The sequence below is a fragment of the Phoxinus phoxinus genome (assembly GCF_949152265.1).
Source record: "Phoxinus phoxinus genome assembly, chromosome: 9".
NCBI classification, from domain to species: Eukaryota; Metazoa; Chordata; class Actinopteri; order Cypriniformes; family Leuciscidae; genus Phoxinus; species Phoxinus phoxinus.
In genome coordinates, this window is record NC_136884.1 from 19,031,592 (window position 1) to 19,053,292 (window position 21,701).

Consider the following 21,701-nt stretch of genomic DNA (forward strand, 5'->3'; position numbering starts at 1 on the left):
GGTCCAAACGAAGAGAGTTTCAGTTCCTCTACACCTGGTAGCTGCTAATGTGTTGCAAGCATTCTTGCTGACCACATGGCGGTATCCAGCCTACATACAAACCCCTGCGTTGGTGGTATAGTGGTGAGCATAGCTGCCTTCCAAGCAGTTGACCCGGGTTCGATTCCCGGCCAACGCATTGCCTTTTGCTCAAGCAGTCGTCCGGGGCCCCTGGCCAACTCCTTCTGTAACTCGTGGCTGGAGCAAAACATTTGTATGGGTCTTTGGGCAGCAGTAAAGGACTAGGTCTCCCCGTCGGGGAATCGAACCCCGGTCTTCCGCGTGACAGGCGGAGATACTGTCCACTATACTAACGAGGAGCTGCAGAGACAGGTAGCCTCTCCCGATCAGCGCGACTGCAGCTCGCTTCAAACAGCCTTCCCATTTCCAGGAACGGCCTCATGCGTCATTTTATGTCATCGCTTCACAGAAGCCAGTGAAGTAAAAGAAAACCCCCATCTAATAGCATTTAAATATGAAATGTCTGTATAAAACGTGTTACTTTATTTAATTAGATAGCTTGTTTTTTAATAAAGACCCTGCTAGGTCAGGACAATAAGTTAATGCGTTTTTTTTCAATGCCGGGTCCAAACGAAGAGAGTTTCAGTTCCTCTACACCTGGTAGCTGCTAATGTGTTGCAAGCATTCTTGCTGACCGCATGGCGGAATCCAGCCTACATACAAACCCCTGCGTTGGTGGTATAGTGGTGAGCATAGCTGCCTTCCAAGCAGTTGACCCGGGTTCGATTCCCGGCCAACGCATTACCTTTTGCTCAAGCAGTCGTCCGGGGCCCCTGGCCAACTCCTTCTGTAACTCGTGGCTGGAGCAAAACATTTGTATGGGTCTTTGGGCAGCAGTAAAGGACTAGGTCTCCCCGTCGGGGAATCGAACCCCTGTCTTCCGCGTGACAGGCGGAGATACTGTCCACTATACTAACGAGGAGCTGCAGAGACAGGTAGCCTCTCCCGATCAGCGCGACTGCAGCTCGCTTCAAACAGCCTTCCCATTTCCAGGAACGGCCTCATGCGTCATTTTATGTCATCACTTCACAGAAGCAAGTGAAGTAAAAAAAAAAACCCATCTAATAGCATTTAAATATGAAATGTCTGTATAAAACGTGTTACTTTATTTAATTAGATAGCTTGTTTTTTATTAAAGACCCTGCTAGGTCAGGACAATAAGTTAATGCGTTTTTTTTCAATGCCGGGTCCAAACGAAGAGAGTTTCAGTTCCTCTACACCTGGTAGCTGCAAATGTGTTGCAAGCACTCTTGCTGACCGCATGGCGGTATCCAGCCTGCATCCAGCCTACATACAAACCCCTGCGTTGGTGGTATAGTGGTGAGCATAGCTGCCTTCCAAGCAGTTGACCCGGGTTCGATTCCCGGCCAACGCATTGCCTTTTGCTCAAGCAGTCGTCCGGGGCCCCTGGCCAACTCCTTCTGTAACTCGTGGCTGGAGCAAAACATTTGTATGGGTTTTGGGCAGCAGTAAAGGACTAGGTCTCCCCGTCGGGGAATCAAACCCCTGTCTTCTGCGTGACAAGCGGAGATACTGTCCACTATACTAACGAGGAGCTGCAGAGACAGGTAGCCTCTCCCGATCAGCGCGACTGCAGCTCGCTTCAAACAGCCTTCCCATTTCAAGGAACGGCCTCATGCGTCATTTTATGTCATCGGGTTCGATTCCCGGCCAACGCATTGCCTTTTGCTCAAGCAGTCGTCCGGGGCCCCTGGCCAACTCTTTCTGTAACTCGTGGCTGGAGCAAAACATTTGTATGGGTCTTTGGGCAGCAGTAAAGGACTAGGTCTCCCCGTCGGGGAATCGAACCCCTGTCTTCCGCGTGACAGGCGGAGATACTGTCCACTATACTAACGAGGAGCTGCAGAGACAGGTAGCCTCTCCCGATCAGCGCGACTGCAGCTCGCTTCAAACAGCCTTCCCATTTCCAGGAACGGCCTCATGCGTCATTTTATGTCATCGCTTCACAGAAGCCAGTGAAGTAAAAAAAAAACCCATCTAATAGCATTTAAATATGAAATGTCTGTATAAAACGTGTTACTTTATTTAATTAGATAGCTTGTTTTTTAATAAAGACCCTGCTAGGTCAGGACAATAAGTTAATGCGTTTTTTTTCAATGCCGGGTCCAAACGAAGAGAGTTTCAGTTCCTCTACACCTGGTAGCTGCTAATGTGTTGCAAGCATTCTTGCTGACCGCATGGCGGTATCCAGCCTGCATCCAGCCTACATACAAACCCCTGCGTTGGTGGTATAGTGGTGAGCATAGCTGCCTTCCAAGCAGTTGACCCGGGTTCGATTCCCGGCCAACGCATTGCCTTTTGCTCAAGCAGTCGTCCGGGGCCCCTGGCCAACTCCTTCTGTAACTCGTGGCTGGAGCAAAACATTTGTATGGGTCTTTGGGCAGCAGTAAAGGACTAGGTCTCCCCGTCTGGGAATCGAACCCCTGTCTTCCGCGTGACAGGCGGAGATACTGTCCACTATACTAACGAGGAGCTGCAGAGACAGGTAGCCTCTCCCGATCAGCGCGACTGCAGCTCGCTTCAAACAGCCTTCCCATTTCCAGGAACGGCCTCATGCGTCATTTTATGTCATCGCTTCACAGAAGCCAGTGAAGTAAAAAAAAACCCCATCTAATAGCATTTAAATATGAAATGTCTGTATAAAACGTGTTACTTTATTTAATTAGATAGCTTGTTTTTTATTAAAGACCCTGCTAGGTCAGGACAATAAGTTAATGCGTTTTTTTTCAATGCCGGGTCCAAACGAAGAGAGTTTCAGTTCCTCTACACCTGGTAGCTGCTAATGTGTTGCAAGCACTCTTGCTGACCGCATGGCGGTATCCAGCCTGCATCCAGCCTGCATCCAGCCTACATACAAACCCCTGCGTTGGTGGTATAGTGGTGAGCATAGCTGCCTTCCAAGCAGTTGACCCGGGTTCGATTCCCGGCCAACGCATTGCCTTTTGCTCAAGCAGTCGTCCGGGGCCCCTGGCCAACTCCTTCTGTAACTCGTGGCTGGAGCAAAACATTTGTATGGGTTTTGGGCAGCAGTAAAGGACTAGGTCTCCCCGTCGGGGAATCGAACCCCTGTCTTCTGCGTGACAAGCGGAGATACTGTCCACTATACTAACGAGGAGCTGCAGAGACAGGTAGCCTCTCCCGATCAGCGCGACTGCAGCTCGCTTCAAACAGCCTTCCCATTTCAAGGAACGGCCTCATGCGTCATTTTATGTCACCGGGTTCGATTCCCGGCCAACGCATTGCCTTTTGCTCAAGCAGTCGTCCGGGGCCCCTGGCCAACTCCTTCTGTAACTCGTGGCTGGAGCAAAACATTTGTATGGGTCTTTGGGCAGCAGTAAAGGACTAGGTCTCCCCGTCGGGGAATCGAACCCCTGTCTTCCGCGTGACAGGCGGAGATACTGTCCACTATACTAACGAGGAGCTGCAGAGACAGGTAGCCTCTCCCGATCAGCGCGACTGCAGCTCGCTTCAAACAGCCTTCCCATTTCCAGGAACGGCCTCATGCGTCATTTTATGTCATCGCTTCACAGAAGCCAGTGAAGTAAAAAAAAAACCCATCTAATAGCATTTAAATATGAAATGTCTGTATAAAACGTGTTACTTTATTTAATTAGATAGCTTGTTTTTTAATAAAGACCCTGCTAGGTCAGGACAATAAGTTAATGCGTTTTTTTTCAATGCCGGGTCCAAACGAAGAGAGTTTCAGTTCCTCTACACCTGGTAGCTGCTAATGTGTTGCAAGCATTCTTGCTGACCGCATGGCGGTATCCAGCCTGCATCCAGCCTACATACAAACCCCTGCGTTGGTGGTATAGTGGTGAGCATAGCTGCCTTCCAAGCAGTTGACCCGGGTTCGATTCCCGGCCAACGCATTGCCTTTTGCTCAAGCAGTCGTCCGGGGCCCCTGGCCAACTCCTTCTGTAACTCGTGGCTGGAGCAAAACATTTGTATGGGTCTTTGGGCAGCAGTAAAGGACTAGGTCTCCCCGTCTGGGAATCGAACCCCTGTCTTCCGCGTGACAGGCGGAGATACTGTCCACTATACTAACGAGGAGCTGCAGAGACAGGTAGCCTCTCCCGATCAGCGCGACTGCAGCTCGCTTCAAACAGCCTTCCCATTTCCAGGAACGGCCTCATGCGTCATTTTATGTCATCGCTTCACAGAAGCCAGTGAAGTAAAAAAACCCCCCATCTAATAGCATTTAAATATGAAATGTCTGTATAAAACGTGTTACTTTATTTAATTAGATAGCTTGTTTTTTAATAAAGACCCTGCTAGGTCAGGACAATAAGTTAATGCATTTTTTTTCAATGCCGGGTCCAAACGAAGAGAGTTTCAGTTCCTCTACACCTGGTAGCTGCTAATGTGTTGCAAGCATTCTTGCTGACCGCATGGCGGTATCCAGCCTGCATCCAGCCTACATTCAAACCCCTGCGTTGGTGGTATAGTGGTGAGCATAGCTGCCTTCCAAGCAGTTGACCCGGGTTCGATTCCCGGCCAACGCATTGCCTTTTGCTCAAGCAGTCGTCCGGGGCCCCTGGCCAACTCCTGCTGTAACTCGTGGCTGGAGCAAAACATTTGTATGGGTCTTTGGGCAGCAGTAAAGGACTAGGTCTCCCCGTCGGGGAATCGAACCCCGGTCTTCCGCGTGACAGGCGGAGATACTGTCCACTATACTAACGAGGAGCTGCAGAGACAGGTAGCCTCTCCCACTCAGCGCGACTGCAGCTCGCTTCAAACAGCCTTCCCATTTCCAGGAACGGCCTCATGCGTCATTTTATGTCATCGCTTCACAGAAGCAAGTGAAGTAAAAAAAAAACCCATCTAATAGCATTTAAATATGAAATGTCTGTATAAAACGTGTTACTTTATTTAATTAGATAGCTTGTTTTTTATTAAAGACCCTGCTAGGTCAGGACAATAAGTTAATGCGTTTTTTTTCAATGCCGGGTCCAAACGAAGAGAGTTTCAGTTCCTCTACACCTGGTAGCTGCTAATGTGTTGCAAGCACTCTTGCTGACCGCATGGCGGTATCCAGCCTGCATCCAGCCTGCATCCAGCCTACATACAAACCCCTGCGTTGGTGGTATAGTGGTGAGCATAGCTGCCTTCCAAGCAGTTGACCCGGGTTCGATTCCCGGCCAACGCATTGCCTTTTGCTCAAGCAGTCGTCCGGGGCCCCTGGCCAACTCCTTCTGTAACTCGTGGCTGGAGCAAAACATTTGTATGGGTTTTGGGCAGCAGTAAAGGACTAGGTCTCCCCGTCGGGGAATCGAACCCCTGTCTTCCGCGTGACAGGCGGAGATACTGTCCACTATACTAACGAGGAGCTGCAGAGACAGGTAGCCTCTCCCGATCAGCGCGACTGCAGCTCGCTTCAAACAGCCTTCCCATTTCAAGGGACGGCCTCATGCGTCATTTTATGTCATCGCTTCACAGAAGCCAGTGAAGTAAAAAAAAAAACCCATCTAATAGCATTTAAATATGAAATGTCTGTATAAAACGTGTTACTTTATTTAATTAGATAGCTTGTTTTTTAATAAAGACCCTGCTAGGTCAGGACAATAAGTTAATGCGTTTTTTTTCAATGCCGGGTCCAAACGAAGAGAGTTTCAGTTCCTCTACACCTGGTAGCTGCTAATGTGTTGCAAGCATTCTTGCTGACCACATGGCGGTATCCAGCCTACATACAAACCCCTGCGTTGGTGGTATAGTGGTGAGCATAGCTGCCTTCCAAGCAGTTGACCCGGGTTCGATTCCCGGCCAACGCATTGCCTTTTGCTCAAGCAGTCGTCCGGGGCCCCTGGCCAACTCCTTCTGTAACTCGTGGCTGGAGCAAAACATTTGTATGGGTCTTTGGGCAGCAGTAAAGGACTAGGTCTCCCCGTCGGGGAATCGAACCCCGGTCTTCCGCGTGACAGGCGGAGATACTGTCCACTATACTAACGAGGAGCTGCAGAGACAGGTAGCCTCTCCCGATCAGCGCGACTGCAGCTCGCTTCAAACAGCCTTCCCATTTCCAGGAACGGCCTCATGCGTCATTTTATGTCATCGCTTCACAGAAGCCAGTGAAGTAAAAGAAAACCCCCATCTAATAGCATTTAAATATGAAATGTCTGTATAAAACGTGTTACTTTATTTAATTAGATAGCTTGTTTTTTAATAAAGACCCTGCTAGGTCAGGACAATAAGTTAATGCGTTTTTTTTCAATGCCGGGTCCAAACGAAGAGAGTTTCAGTTCCTCTACACCTGGTAGCTGCTAATGTGTTGCAAGCATTCTTGCTGACCGCATGGCGGAATCCAGCCTACATACAAACCCCTGCGTTGGTGGTATAGTGGTGAGCATAGCTGCCTTCCAAGCAGTTGACCCGGGTTCGATTCCCGGCCAACGCATTACCTTTTGCTCAAGCAGTCGTCCGGGGCCCCTGGCCAACTCCTTCTGTAACTCGTGGCTGGAGCAAAACATTTGTATGGGTCTTTGGGCAGCAGTAAAGGACTAGGTCTCCCCGTCGGGGAATCGAACCCCTGTCTTCCGCGTGACAGGCGGAGATACTGTCCACTATACTAACGAGGAGCTGCAGAGACAGGTAGCCTCTCCCGATCAGCGCGACTGCAGCTCGCTTCAAACAGCCTTCCCATTTCCAGGAACGGCCTCATGCGTCATTTTATGTCATCGCTTCACAGAAGCCAGTGAAGTAAAAAAACCCCCCATCTAATAGCATTTAAATATGAAATGTCTGTATAAAACGTGTTACTTTATTTAATTAGATAGCTTGTTTTTTAATAAAGACCCTGCTAGGTCAGGACAATAAGTTAATGCGTTTTTTTTCAATGCCGGGTCGAAACGAAGAGAGTTTCAGTTCCTCTACACCTGGTAGCTGCTAATGTGTTGCAAGCATTCTTGCTGACCGCATGGCGGTATCCAGCCTGCATCCAGCCTACATACAAACCCCTGCGTTGGTGGTATAGTGGTGAGCATAGCTGCCTTCCAAGCAGTTGACCCGGGTTCGATTCCCGGCCAACGCATTGCCTTTTGCTCAAGCAGTCGTCCGGGGCCCCTGGCCAACTCCTTCTGTAACTCGTGGCTGGAGCAAAACATTTGTATGGGTCTTTGGGCAGCAGTAAAGGACTAAGTCTCCCCGTCGGGGAATCGAACCCCGGTCTTCCGCGTGACAGGCGGAGATACTGTCCACTATACTAACGAGGAGCTGCAGAGACAGGTAGCCTCTCACGATCAGCGTGACTGCAGCTCGCTTCAAACAGCCTTCCCATTTCCAGGAACGGCCTCATGCGTCATTTTATGTCATCGCTTCACAGAAGCCAGTGAAGTAAAAAAAACCCCCATCTAATAGCATTTAAATATGAAATGTCTGTATAAAACGTGTTACTTTATTTAATTAGATAGCTTGTTTTTTAATAAAGACCCTGCTAGGTCAGGACAATAAGTTAATGCGTTTTTTTTCAATGCCGGGTCCAAACGAAGAGAGTTTCAGTTCCTCTACACCTGGTAGCTGCTAATGTGTTGCAAGCATTCTTGCTGACCGCATGGCGGTATCCAGCCTGCATCCAGCCTACATACAAACCCCTGTGTTGGTGGTATAGTGGTGAGCATAGCTGCCTTCCAAGCAGTTGACCCGGGTTCGATTCCCGGCCAACGCATTGCCTTTTGCTCAAGCAGTCGTCCGGGGCCCCTGGCCAACTCCTTCTGTAACTCGTGGCTGGAGCAAAACATTTGTATGGGTCTTTGGGCAGCAGTAAAGGACTAAGTCTCCCCGTCGGGGAATCGAACCCCGGTCTTCCGCGTGACAGGCGGAGATACTGTCCACTATACTAACGAGGAGCTGCAGAGACAGGTAGCCTCTCACGATCAGCGTGACTGCAGCTCGCTTCAAACAGCCTTCCCATTTCCAGGAACGGCCTCATGCGTCATTTTATGTCATCGCTTCACAGAAGCCAGTGAAGTAAAAAAAAACCCCATCTAATAGCATTTAAATATGAAATGTCTGTATAAAACGTGTTACTTTATTTAATTAGATAGCTTGTTTTTTAATAAAGACCCTGCTAGGTCAGGACAATAAGTTAATGCGTTTTTTTTCAATGCCGGGTCCAAACGAAGAGAGTTTCAGTTCCTCTACACCTGGTAGCTGCTAATGTGTTGCAAGCATTCTTGCTGACCGCATGGCGGTATCCAGCCTACATACAAACCCCTGCGTTGGTGGTATAGTGGTGAGCATAGCTGCCTTCCAAGCAGTTGCCCCGGGTTTGATTCCCGGCCAACGCATTGCCTTTTGCTCAAGCAGTCGTCCGGGGCCCCTGGCCAACTCCTTCTGTAACTCGTGGCTGGAGCAAAACATTTGTATGGGTCTTTGGGCAGCAGTAAAGGACTAGGTCTCCCCGTCGGGGAATCGAACCCCTGTCTTCCGCGTGACAGGCGGAGATACTGTCCACTATACTAACGAGGAGCTGCAGAGACAGGTAGCCTCTCCCGATCAGCGCGACTGCAGCTCGCTTCAAACAGCCTTCCCATTTCACGGAACGGCCTCATGCGTCATTTTATGTCATCGGGTTCGATTCCCGGCCAACGCATTGCCTTTTGCTCAAGCAGTCGTCCGGGGCCCCTGGCCAACTCCTTCTGTAACTCGTGGCTGGAGCAAAACATTTGTATGGGTCTTTGGGCAGCAGTAAAGGACTTAGTCTCCCCGTCGGGCAATCGAACCCCGGTCTTCCGCGTGACAGGCGGAGATACTGTCCACTATACTAACGAGGAGCTGCAGAGACAGGTAGCCTCTCACGATCAGCGTGACTGCAGCTCGCTTCAAACAGCCTTCCCATTTCCAGGAACGGCCTCATGCGTCATTTTATGTCATCGCTTCACAGAGGCCAGTGAAGTAAAAAAAACCCCCATCTAATAGCATTTAAATATGAAATGTCTGTATAAAACGTGTTACTTTATTTAATTAGATAGCTTGTTTTTTAATAAAGACCCTGCTAGGTCAGGACAAAAAGTTAATGCGTTTTTTTTCAATGCCGGGTCCAAACGAAGAGAGTTTCAGTTCCTCTACACCTGGTAGCTGCTAATGTGTTGCAAGCATTCTTGCTGACCGCATGGCGGTATCCAGCCTGCATCCAGCCTGCATCCAGCCTACATACAAACCCCTGCGTTGGTGGTATAGTGGTGAGCATAGCTGCCTTCCAAGCAGTTGACCCGGGTTCGATTCCCGGCCAACGCATTGCCTTTTGCTCAAGCAGTCGTCCGGGGCCCCTGGCCAACTCCTTCTGTAACTCGTGGCTGGAGCAAAACATTTGTATGGGTCTTTGGGCAGCAGTAAAGGACTAAGTCTCCCCGTCGGGGAATCGAACCCCGGTCTTCCGCGTGACAGGCGGAGATACTGTCCACTATACTAACGAGGAGCTGCAGAGACAGGTAGCCTCTCACGATCAGCGTGACTGCAGCTCGCTTCAAACAGCCTTCCCATTTCCAGGAACGGCCTCATGCGTCATTTTATGTCATCGCTTCACAGAGGCCAGTGAAGTAAAAAAAAAACCCATCTAATAGCATTTAAATATGAAATGTCTGTATAAAACGTGTTACTTTATTTAATTAGATAGCTTGTTTTTTAATAAAGACCCTGCTAGGTCAGGACAATAAGTTAATGCGTTTTTTTTCAATGCCGGGTCCAAACGAAGAGAGTTTCAGTTCCTCTACACCTGGTAGCTGCTAATGTGTTGCAAGCATTCTTGCTGACCGCATGGCGGTATCCAGCCTACATACAAACCCCTGCGTTGGTGGTATAGTGGTGAGCATAGCTGCCTTCCAAGCAGTTGACCCGGGTTCGATTCCCGGCCAACGCATTGCCTTTTGCTCAAGCAGTCGTCCGGGGCCCCTGGCCAACTCCTTCTGTAACTCGTGGCTGGAGCAAAACATTTGTATGGGTCTTTGGGCAGCAGTAAAGGACTAGGTCTCCCCGTCGGGGAATCGAACCCCGGTCTTCCGCGTGACAGGCGGAGATACTGTCTACTATACTAACGAGGAGCTGCAGAGACAGGTAGCCTCTCCCGATCAGCGCGACTGCAGCTCGCTTCAAACAGCCTTCCCATTTCCAGGAACGGCCTCATGCGTCATTTTATGTCATCGCTTCACAGAAGCCAGTGAAGTAAAAAAAAAACCCATCTAATAGCATTTAAATATGAAATGTCTGTATAAAAGGTGTTACTTTATTTAATTAGATAGCTTGTTTTTTAATAAAGACCCTGCTAGGTCAGGACAATAAGTTAATGCGGTTTTTTTCAATGCCGGGTCCAAACGAAGAGAGTTTCAGTTCCTCTACACCTGGTAGCTGCTAATGTGTTGCAAGCATTCTTGCTGACCGCATGGCGGTATCCAGCCTACGTACAAACCCCTGCGTTGGTGGTATAGTGGTGAGCATAGCTGCCTTCCAAGCAGTTGACCCGGGTTCGATTCCCGGCCAACGCATTGCCTTTTGCTCAAGCAGTCGTCCGGGGCCCCTGGCCAACTCCTTCTGTAACTCGTGGCTGGAGCAAAACATTTGTATGGGTCTTTGGGCAGCAGTAAAGGACTAGGTCTCCCCGTCTGGGAATCGAACCCCGGTCTTCCGCGTGACAGGCGGAGATACTGTCCACTATACTAACGAGGAGCTGCAGAGACAGGTAGCCTCTCCCGATCAGCGAGACTGCAGCTCGCTTCAAACAGCCTTCCCATTTCCAGGAACGGCCTCATGCGTCATTTTATGTCATCGCTTCACAGAAGCCAGTGAAGTAAAAAAACCCCCATCTAATAGCATTTAAATATGAAATGTCTGTATAAAACGTGTTACTTTATTTAATTAGATAGCTTGTTTTTTAATAAAGACCCTGCTAGGTCAGGACAATAAGTTAATGCGTTTTTTTTCAATGCCGGGTCCAAACGAAGAGAGTTTCAGTTCCTCTACACCTGGTAGCTGCTAATGTGTTGCAAGCATTCTTGCTGACCGCATGGCGGTATCCAGCCTGCATCCAGCCTACATACAAACCCCTGCGTTGGTGGTATAGTGGTGAGCATAGCTGCCTTCCAAGCAGTTGACCCGGGTTCGATTCCCGGCCAACGCATTGCCTTTTGCTCAAGCAGTCGTCCGGGGCCCCTGGCCAACTCCTTCTGTAACTCGTGGCTGGAGCAAAACATTTGTATGGGTCTTTGGGCAGCAGTAAAGGACTAGGTCTCCCCGTCGGGGAATCGAACCCCGGTCTTCCGCGTGACAGGCGGAGATACTGTCCACTATACTAACGAGGAGCTGCAGAGACAGGTAGCCTCTCCCGATCAGCGCGACTGCAGCTCGCTTCAAACAGCCTTCCCATTTCCAGGAACGGCCTCATGCGTCATTTTATGTCATCGCTTCACAGAAGCCAGTGAAGTAAAAAAAAAACCCATCTAATAGCATTTAAATATGAAATGTCTGTATAAAACGTGTTACTTTATTTAATTAGATAGCTTGTTTTTTAATAAAGACCCTGCTAGGTCAGGACAATAAGTTAATGCGTTTTTTTTCAATGCCGGGTCCAAACGAAGAGAGTTTCAGTTCCTCTACACCTGGTAGCTGCTAATGTGTTGCAAGCATTCTTGCTGACCGCATGGCGGTATCCAGCCTGCATCCAGCCTGCATCCAGCCTACATACAAACCCCTGCGTTGGTGGTATAGTGGTGAGCATAGCTGCCTTCTAAGCAGTTGACCCGGGTTCGATTCCCGGCCAACGCATTGCCTTTTGCTCAAGCAGTCGTCCGGGGCCCCTGGCCAACTCCTTCTGTAACTCGTGGCTGGAGCAAAACATTTGTATGGGTCTTTGGGCAGCAGTAAAGGACTAGGTCTCCCCGTCGGGGAATCGAACCCCTGTCTTCCGCGTGACAGGCGGAGATACTGTCCACTATACTAACGAGGAGCTGCAGAGACAGGTAGCCTCTCCCGATCAGCGCGACTGCAGCTCGCTTCAAACAGCCTTCCCATTTCCAGGAACGGCTTCATGCGTCATTTTATGTCATCGCTTCACAGAAGCCAGTGAAGTAAAAAAAACCCCATCTAATAGCATTTAAATATGAAATGTCTGTATAAAACGTGTTACTTTATTTAATTAGATAGCTTGTTTTTTAATAAAGACCCTGCTAGGTCAGGACAATAAGTTAATGCGTTTTTTTTCAATGCCGGGTCCAAACGAAGAGAGTTTCAGTTCCTCTACACCTGGTAGCTGCTAATGTGTTGCAAGCATTCTTGCTGACCGCATGGCGGTATCCAGCCTGCATCCAGCCTACATACAAACCCCTGCGTTGGTGGTATAGTGGTGAGCATAGCTGCCTTCCAAGCAGTTGACCCGGGTTCGATTCCCGGCCAACGCATTGCCTTTTGCTCAAGCAGTCGTCCGGGGCCCCTGGCCAACTCCTTCTGTAACTCGTGGCTGGAGCAAAACATTTGTATGGGTCTTTGGGCAGCAGTAAAGGACTAAGTCTCCCCGTCGGGGAATCGAACCCCGGTCTTCCGCGCGACAGGCGGAGATACTGTCCACTATACTAACGAGGAGCTGCAGAGACAGGTAGCCTCTCACGATCAGCGTGACTGCAGCTCGCTTCAAACAGCCTTCCCATTTCCAGGAACGGCCTCATGCGTCATTTTATGTCATCGCTTCACAGAGGCCAGTGAAGTAAAAAAAAAAACCCATCTAATAGCATTTAAATATGAAATGTCTGTATAAAACGTGTTACTTTATTTAATTCGATAGCTTGTTTTTTAATAAAGACCCTGCTAGGTCAGGACAATAAGTTAATGCGTTTTTTTTTCAATGCCGGGTCCAAACGAAGAGAGTTTCAGTTCCTCTACACCTGGTAGCTGCTAATGTGTTGCAAGCATTCTTGCTGACCGCATGGCGGTATCCAGCCTGCATCCAGCCTACATACAAACCCCTGCGTTGGTGGTATAGTGGTGAGCATAGCTGCCTTCCAAGCAGTTGACCAGGGTTCGATTCCCGGCCAACGCATTGCCTTTTGCTCAAGCAGTCGTCCGGGGCCCCTGGCCAACTCCTTCTGTAACTCGTGGCTGGAGCAAAACATTTGTATGGGTCTTTGGGCAGCAGTAAAGGACTAGGTCTCCCCGTCGGGGAATCGAACCCCGGTCTTCCGCGTGACAGGCGGAGATACTGTCCACTATACTAACGAGGAGCTGCAGAGACAGGTAGCCTCTCCCGATCAGCGCGACTGCAGCTCGCTTCAAACAGCCTTCCCATTTCCAGGAACGGCCTCATGCGTAATTTTATGTCATCGCTTCACAGAAGCCAGTGAAGTAAAAAAAACCCCCATCTAATAGCATTTAAATATGAAATGTCTGTATAAAACGTGTTACTTTATTTAATTAGATAGCTTGTTTTTTAATAAAGACCCTGCTAGGTCAGGACAATAAGTTAATGCGTTTTTTTTCAATGCCGGGTCCAAACGAAGAGAGTTTCAGTTCCTCTACACCTGGTAGCTGCTAATGTGTTGCAAGCATTCTTGCTGACCGCATGGCGGTATCCAGCCTGCATCCAGCCTACATACAAACCCCTGCGTTGGTGGTATAGTGGTGAGCATAGCTGCCTTCCAAGCAGTTGACCCGGGTTCGATTCCCGGCCAACGCATTGCCTTTTGCTCAAGCAGTCGTCCGGGGCCCCTGGCCAACTCCTTCTGTAACTCGTGGCTGGAGCAAAACATTTGTATGGGTCTTTGGGCAGCAGTAAAGGACTAAGTCTCCCCGTCGGGGAATCGAACCCCGGTCTTCCGCGTGACAGGCGGAGATACTGTCCACTATACTAACGAGGAGCTGCAGAGACAGGTAGCCTCTCACGATCAGCGTGACTGCAGCTCGCTTCAAACAGCCTTCCCATTTCCAGGAACGGCCTCATGCGTCATTTTATGTCATCGCTTCACAGAGGCCAGTGAAGTAAAAAAAAAACCCATCTAATAGCATTTAAATATGAAATGTCTGTATAAAACGTGTTACTTTATTTAATTAGATAGCTTGTTTTTTAATAAAGACCCTGCTAGGTCAGGACAATAAGTTAATGCGTTTTTTTTCAATGCCGGGTCCAAACGAAGAGAGTTTCAGTTCCTCTACACCTGGTAGCTGCTAATGTGTTGCAAGCATTCTTGCTGACCGCATGGCGGTATCCAGCCTGCATCCAGCCTGCATCCAGCCTACATACAAACCCCTGCGTTGGTGGTATAGTGGTGAGCATAGCTGCCTTCCAAGCAGTTGACCCGGGTTCGATTCCCGGCCAACGCATTGCCTTTTGCTCAAGCAGTCGTCCGGGGCCCCTGGCCAACTCCTTCTGTAACTCGTGGCTGGAGCAAAACATTTGTATGGGTCTTTGGGCAGCAGTAAAGGACTAGGTCTCCCCGTCGGGGAATCGAACCCCTGTCTTCCGCGTGACAAGCGGAGATACTGTCCACTATACTAACGAGGAGCTGCAGAGACAGGTAGCCTCTCCCGATCAGCGCGACTGCAGCTCGCTTCAAACAGCCTTCCCATTTCCAGGAACGGCCTCATGCGTCATTTTATGTCATCGCTTCACAGAAGCCAGTGAAGTAAAAAAAAAACCCATCTAATAGCATTTAAATATGAAATGTCTGTATAAAACGTGTTACTTTATTTAATTAGATAGCTTGTTTTTTAATAAAGACCCTGCTAGGTCAGGACAATAAGTTAATGCGTTTTTTTTCAATGCCGGGTCCAAACGAAGAGAGTTTCAGTTCCTCTACACCTGGTAGCTGCTAATGTGTTGCAAGCATTCTTGCTGACCGCATGGCGGTATCCAGCCTGCATCCAGCCTACATACAAACCCCTGCGTTGGTGGTATAGTGGTGAGCATAGCTGCCTTCCAAGCAGTTGACCCGGGTTCGATTCCCGGCCAACGCATTGCCTTTTGCTCAAGCAGTCGTCCGGGGCCCCTGGCCAACTCCTTCTGTAACTCGTGGCTGGAGCAAAACATTTGTATGGGTCTTTGGGCAGCAGTAAAGGACTAAGTCTCCCCGTCGGGGAATCGAACCCCGGTCTTCCGCGTGACAGGCGGAGATACTGTCCACTATACTAACGAGGAGCTGCAGAGACAGGTAGCCTCTCACGATCAGCGTGACTGCAGCTCGCTTCAAACAGCCTTCCCATTTCCAGGAACGGCCTCATGCGTCATTTTATGTCATCGCTTCACAGAGGCCAGTGAAGTAAAAAAAAAACCCATCTAATAGCATTTAAATATGAAATGTCTGTATAAAACGTGTTACTTTATTTAATTAGATAGCTTGTTTTTTAATAAAGACCCTGCTAGGTCAGGACAATAAGTTAATGCGTTTTTTTTCAATGCCGGGTCCAAACGAAGAGAGTTTCAGTTCCTCTACACCTGGTAGCTGCTAATGTGTTGCAAGCATTCTTGCTGACCGCATGGCGGTATCCAGCCTGCATCCAGCCTGCATCCAGCCTACATACAAACCCCTGCGTTGGTGGTATAGTGGTGAGCATAGCTGCCTTCCAAGCAGTTGACCCGGGTTCGATTCCCGGCCAACGCATTGCCTTTTGCTCAAGCAGTCGTCCGGGGCCCCTGGCCAACTCCTTCTGTAACTCGTGGCTGGAGCAAAACATTTGTATGGGTCTTTGGGCAGCAGTAAAGGACTAGGTCTCCCCGTCGGGGAATCGAACCCCTGTCTTCCGCGTGACAAGCGGAGATACTGTCCACTATACTAACGAGGAGCTGCAGAGACAGGTAGCCTCTCCCGATCAGCGCGACTGCAGCTCGCTTCAAACAGCCTTCCCATTTCCAGGAACGGCCTCATGCGTCATTTTATGTCATCGCTTCACAGAAGCCAGTGAAGTAAAAAAAAAACCCATCTAATAGCATTTAAATATGAAATGTCTGTATAAAACGTGTTACTTTATTTAATTAGATAGCTTGTTTTTTAATAAAGACCCTGCTAGGTCAGGACAATAAGTTAATGCGTTTTTTTTCAATGCCGGGTCCAAACGAAGAGAGTTTCAGTTCCTCTACACCTGGTAGCTGCTAATGTGTTGCAAGCATTCTTGCTGACCGCATGGCGGTATCCAGCCTGCATCCAGCCTACATACAAACCCCTGCGTTGGTGGTATAGTGGTGAGCATAGCTGCCTTCCAAGCAGTTGACCCGGGTTCGATTCCCGGCCAACGCATTGCCTTTTGCTCAAGCAGTCGTCCGGGGCCCCTGGCCAACTCCTTCTGTAACTCGTGGCTGGAGCAAAACATTTGTATGGGTCTTTGGGCAGCAGTAAAGGACTAAGTCTCCCCGTCGGGGAATCGAACCCCGGTCTTCCGCGTGACAGGCGGAGATACTGTCCACTATACTAACGAGGAGCTGCAGAGACAGGTAGCCTCTCACGATCAGCGTGACTGCAGCTCGCTTCAAACAGCCTTCCCATTTCCAGGAACGGCCTCATGCGTCATTTTATGTCATCGCTTCACAGAGGCCAGTGAAGTAAAAAAAAAACCCATCTAATAGCATTTAAATATGAAATGTCTGTATAAAACGTGTTACTTTATTTAATTAGATAGCTTGTTTTTTAATAAAGACCCTGCTAGGTCAGGACAATAAGTTAATGCGTTTTTTTTCAATGCCGGGTCCAAACGAAGAGAGTTTCAGTTCCTCTACACCTGGTAGCTGCTAATGTGTTGCAAGCATTCTTGCTGACCGCATGGCGGTATCCAGCCTGCATCCAGCCTACAAACAAACCCCTGCGTTGGTGTTATAGTGGTGAGCATAGCTGCCTTCCAAGCAGTTGACCCGGGTTCGATTCCCGGCCAACGCATTGCCTTTTGCTCAAGCAGTCGTCCGGGGCCCCTGGCCAACTCCTTCTGTAACTCGTGGCTGGAGCAAAACATTTGTATGGGTCTTTGGGCAGCAGTAAAGGACTAGGTCTCCCCGTCGGGGAATCGAACCCCTGTCTTCCGCGTGACAGGCGGAGATACTGTCCACTATACTAACGAGGAGCTGCAGAGACAGGTAGCCTCTCCCGATCAGCGCGACTGCAGCTCGCTTCAAACAGCCTTCCCATTTCCAGGAACGGCCTCATGCGTCATTTTATGTCATCGCTTCACAGAAGCCAGTGAAGTAAAAAAAACCCCCATCTAATAGCATTTAAATATGAAATGTCTGTATAAAACGTGTTACTTTATTTAATTAGATAGCTTGTTTTTTAATAAAGACCCTGCTAGGTCAGGACAATAAGTTAATGCGTTTTTTTTCAATGCCGGGTCCAAACGAAGAGAGTTTCAGTTCCTCTACACCTGGTAGCTGCTAATGTGTTGCAAGCATTCTTGCTGACCGCATGGCGGTATCCAGCCTGCATCCAGCCTGCATCCAGCCTACATACAAACCCCTGCGTTGGTGGTATAGTGGTGAGCATAGCTGCCTTCCAAGCAGTTGACCCGGGTTCGATTCCCGGCCAACGCATTGCCTTTTGCTCAAGCAGTCGTCCGGGGCCCCTGGCCAACTCCTTCTGTAACTCGTGGCTGGAGCAAAACATTTGTATGGGTCTTTGGGCAGCAGTAAAGGACTAGGTCTCCCCGTCGGGGAATCGAACCCCTGTCTTCCGCGTGACAGGCGGAGATACTGTCCACTATACTAACGAGGAGCTGCAGAGACAGGTAGCCTCTCCCGATCAGCGCGACTGCAGCTCGCTTCAAACAGCCTTCCCATTTCCAGGAACGGCCTCATGCGTCATTTTATGTCATCGCTTCACAGAAGCCAGTGAAGTAAAAAAAACCCCCATCTAATAGCATTTAAATATGAAATGTCTGTATAAAACGTGTTACTTTATTTAATTAGATAGCTTGTTTTTTAATAAAGACCCTGCTAGGTCAGGACAATAAGTTAATGCGTTTTTTTTCAATGCCGGGTCCAAACGAAGAGAGTTTCAGTTCCTCTACACCTGGTAGCTGCTAATGTGTTGCAAGCATTCTTGCTGACCGCATGGCGGTATCCAGCCTGCATCCAGCCTACATACAAACCCCTGCGTTGGTGGTATAGTGGTGAGCATAGCTGCCTTCCAAGCAGTTGACCCGGGTTCAATTCCCGGCCAACGCATTGCCTTTTGCTCAAGCAGTCGTCCGGGGCCCCTGGCCAACTCCTTCTGTAACTCGTGGCTGGAGCAAAACATTTGTATGGGTCTTTGGGCAGCAGTAAAGGACTAGGTCTCCCCGTCGGGGAATCGAACCCCGGTCTTCCGCGTGACAGGCGGAGATACTGTCCACTATACTAACGAGGAGCTGCAGAGACAGGTAGCCTCTCCCGATCAGCGCGACTGCAGCTCGCTTCAAACAGCCTTCCCATTTCCAGGAACGGCCTCATGCGTCATTTTATGTCATCGCTTCACAGAAGCCAGTGAAGTAAAAAAAAAACCCATCTAATAGCATTTAAATATGAAATGTCTGTATAAAACGTGTTACTTTATTTAATTAGATAGCTTGTTTTTTAATAAAGACCCTGCTAGGTCAGGACAATAAGTTAATGCGTTTTTTTTCAATGCCGGGTCCAAACGAAGAGAGTTTCAGTTCCTCTACACCTGGTAGCTGCTAATGTGTTGCAAGCATTCTTGCTGACCGCATGGCGGTATCCAGCCTGCATCCAGCCTACATACAAACCCCTGCGTTGGTGGTATAGTGGTGAGCATAGCTGCCTTCCAAGCAGTTGACCCGGGTTCGATTCCCGGCCAACGCATTGCCTTTTGCTCAAGCAGTCGTCCGGGGCCCCTGGCCAACTCCTTCTGTAACTCGTGGCTGGAGCAAAACATTTGTATGGGTCTTTGGGCAGCAGTAAAGGACTAGGTCTCCCCGTCGGGGAATCGAACCCCTGTCTTCCGCGTGACAGGCGGAGATACTGTCCACTATACTAACGAGGAGCTGCAGAGACAGGTAGCCTCTCCCGATCAGCGCGACTGCAGCTCGCTTCAAACAGCCTTCCCATTTCCAGGAACGGCCTCATGCGTCATTTTATGTCATCGCTTCACAGAAGCCAGTGAAGTAAAAAAAAACCCCATCTAATAGCATTTAAATATGAAATGTCTGTATAAAACGTGTTACTTTATTTAATTAGATAGCTTGTTTTTTAATAAAGACCCTGCTAGGTCAGGACAATAAGTTAATGCGTTTTTTTTCAATGCCGGGTCCAAACGAAGAGAGTTTCAGTTCCTCTACACCTGGTAGCTGCTAATGTGTTGCAAGCATTCTTGCTGACCGCATGGCGGTATCCAGCCTGCATCCAGCCTACATACAAACCCCTGCGTTGGTGGTATAGTGGTGAGCATAGCTGCCTTCCAAGCAGTTGACCCGGGTTCGATTCCCGGCCAACGCATTGCCTTTTGCTCAAGCAGTCGTCCGGGGCCCCTGGCCAACTCCTTCTGTAACTCGTGGCTGGAGCAAAACATTTGTATGGGTCTTTGGGCAGCAGTAAAGGACTAAGTCTCCCCGTCGGGGAATCGAACCCCGGTCTTCCGCGTGACAGGCGGAGATACTGTCCACTATACTAACGAGGAGCTGCAGAGACAGGTAGCCTCTCACGATCAGCGTGACTGCAGCTCGCTTCAAACAGCCTTCCCATTTCCAGGAACGGCCTCATGCGTCATTTTATGTCATCGCTTCACAGAGGCCAGTGAAGTAAAAAAAAAACCCATCTAATAGCATTTAAATATGAAATGTCTGTATAAAACGTGTTACTTTATTTAATTAGATAGCTTGTTTTTTAATAAAGACCCTGCTAGGTCAGGACAATAAGTTAATGCGTTTTTTTTCAATGCCGGGTCCAAACGAAGAGAGTTTCAGTTCCTCTACACCTGGTAGCTGCTAATGTGTTGCAAGCATTTTTGCTGACCGCATGGCGGTATCCAGCCTGCATCCAGCCTGCATCCAGCCTACATACAAACCCCTGCGTTGGTGGTATAGTGGTGAGCATAGCTGCCTTCCAAGCAGTTGACCCGGGTTCGATTCCCGGCCAACGCATTGCCTTTTGCTCAAGCAGTCGTCCGGGGCCCCTGGCCAACTCCTTCTGTAACTCGTGGCTGGAGCAAAACATTTGTATGGGTCTTTGGGCAGCAGTAAAGGACTAGGTCTCCCCGTCGGGGAATCGAACCCCTGTCTTCCGCGTGACAAGCGGAGATACTGTCCACTATACTAACGAGGAGCTGCAGAGACAGGTAGCCTCTCCCGATCAGCGCGACTGCAGCTCGCTTCAAACAGCCTTCCCATTTCCAGGAACGGCCTCATGCGTCATTTTATGTCATCGCTTCACAGAAGCCAGTGAAGTAAAAAAAAAACCCATCTAATAGCATTTAAATATGAAATGTCTGTATAAAACGTGTTACTTTATTTAATTAGATAGCTTGTTTTTTAATAAAGACCCTGCTAGGTCAGGACAATAAGTTAATGCGTTTTTTTTCAATGCCGGGTCCAAACGAAGAGAGTTTCAGTTCCTCTACACCTGGTAGCTGCTAATGTGTTGCAAGCATTCTTGCTGACCGCATGGCGGTATCCAGCCTGCATCCAGCCTACATACAAACCCCTGCGTTGGTGGTATAGTGGTGAGCATAGCTGCCTTCCAAGCAGTTGACCCGGGTTCGATTCCCGGCCAACGCATTGCCTTTTGCTCAAGCAGTCGTCCGGGGCCCCTGGCCAACTCCTTCTGTAACTCGTGGCTGGAGCAAAACATTTGTATGGGTCTTTGGGCAGCAGTAAAGGACTAAGTCTCCCCGTCGGGGAATCGAACCCCGGTCTTCCGCGTGACAGGCGGAGATACTGTCCACTATACTAACGAGGAGCTGCAGAGACAGGTAGCCTCTCACGATCAGCGTGACTGCAGCTCGCTTCAAACAGCCTTCCCATTTCCAGGAACGGCCTCATGCGTCATTTTATGTCATCGCTTCACAGAGGCCAGTGAAGTAAAAAAAACCCCCATCTAATAGCATTTAAATATGAAATGTCTGTATAAAACGTGTTACTTTATTTAATTAGATAGCTTGTTTTTTAATAAAGACCCTGCTAGGTCAGGACAATAAGTTAATGCGTTTTTTTTCAATGCCGGGTCCAAACGAAGAGAGTTTCAGTTCCTCTACACCTGGTAGCTGCTAATGTGTTGCAAGCATTCTTGCTGACCGCATGGCGGTATCCAGCCTGCATCCAGCCTGCATCCAGCCTACAAACAAACCCCTGCGTTGGTGTTATAGTGGTGAGCATAGCTGCCTTCCAAGCAGTTGACCCGGGTTCGATTCCCGGCCAACGCATTGCCTTTTGCTCAAGCAGTCGTCCGGGGCCCCTGGCCAACTCCTTCTGTAACTCGTGGCTGGAGCAAAACATTTGTATGGGTCTTTGGGCAGCAGTAAAGGACTAGGTCTCCCCGTCGGGGAATCGAACCCCTGTCTTCCGCGTGACAGGCGGAGATACTGTCCACTATACTAACGAGGAGCTGCAGAGACAGGTAGCCTCTCCCGATCAGCGCGACTGCAGCTCGCTTCAAACAGCCTTCCCATTTCCAGGAACGGCCTCATGCGTCATTTTATGTCATCGCTTCACAGAAGCCAGTGAAGTAAAAAAAAACCCCA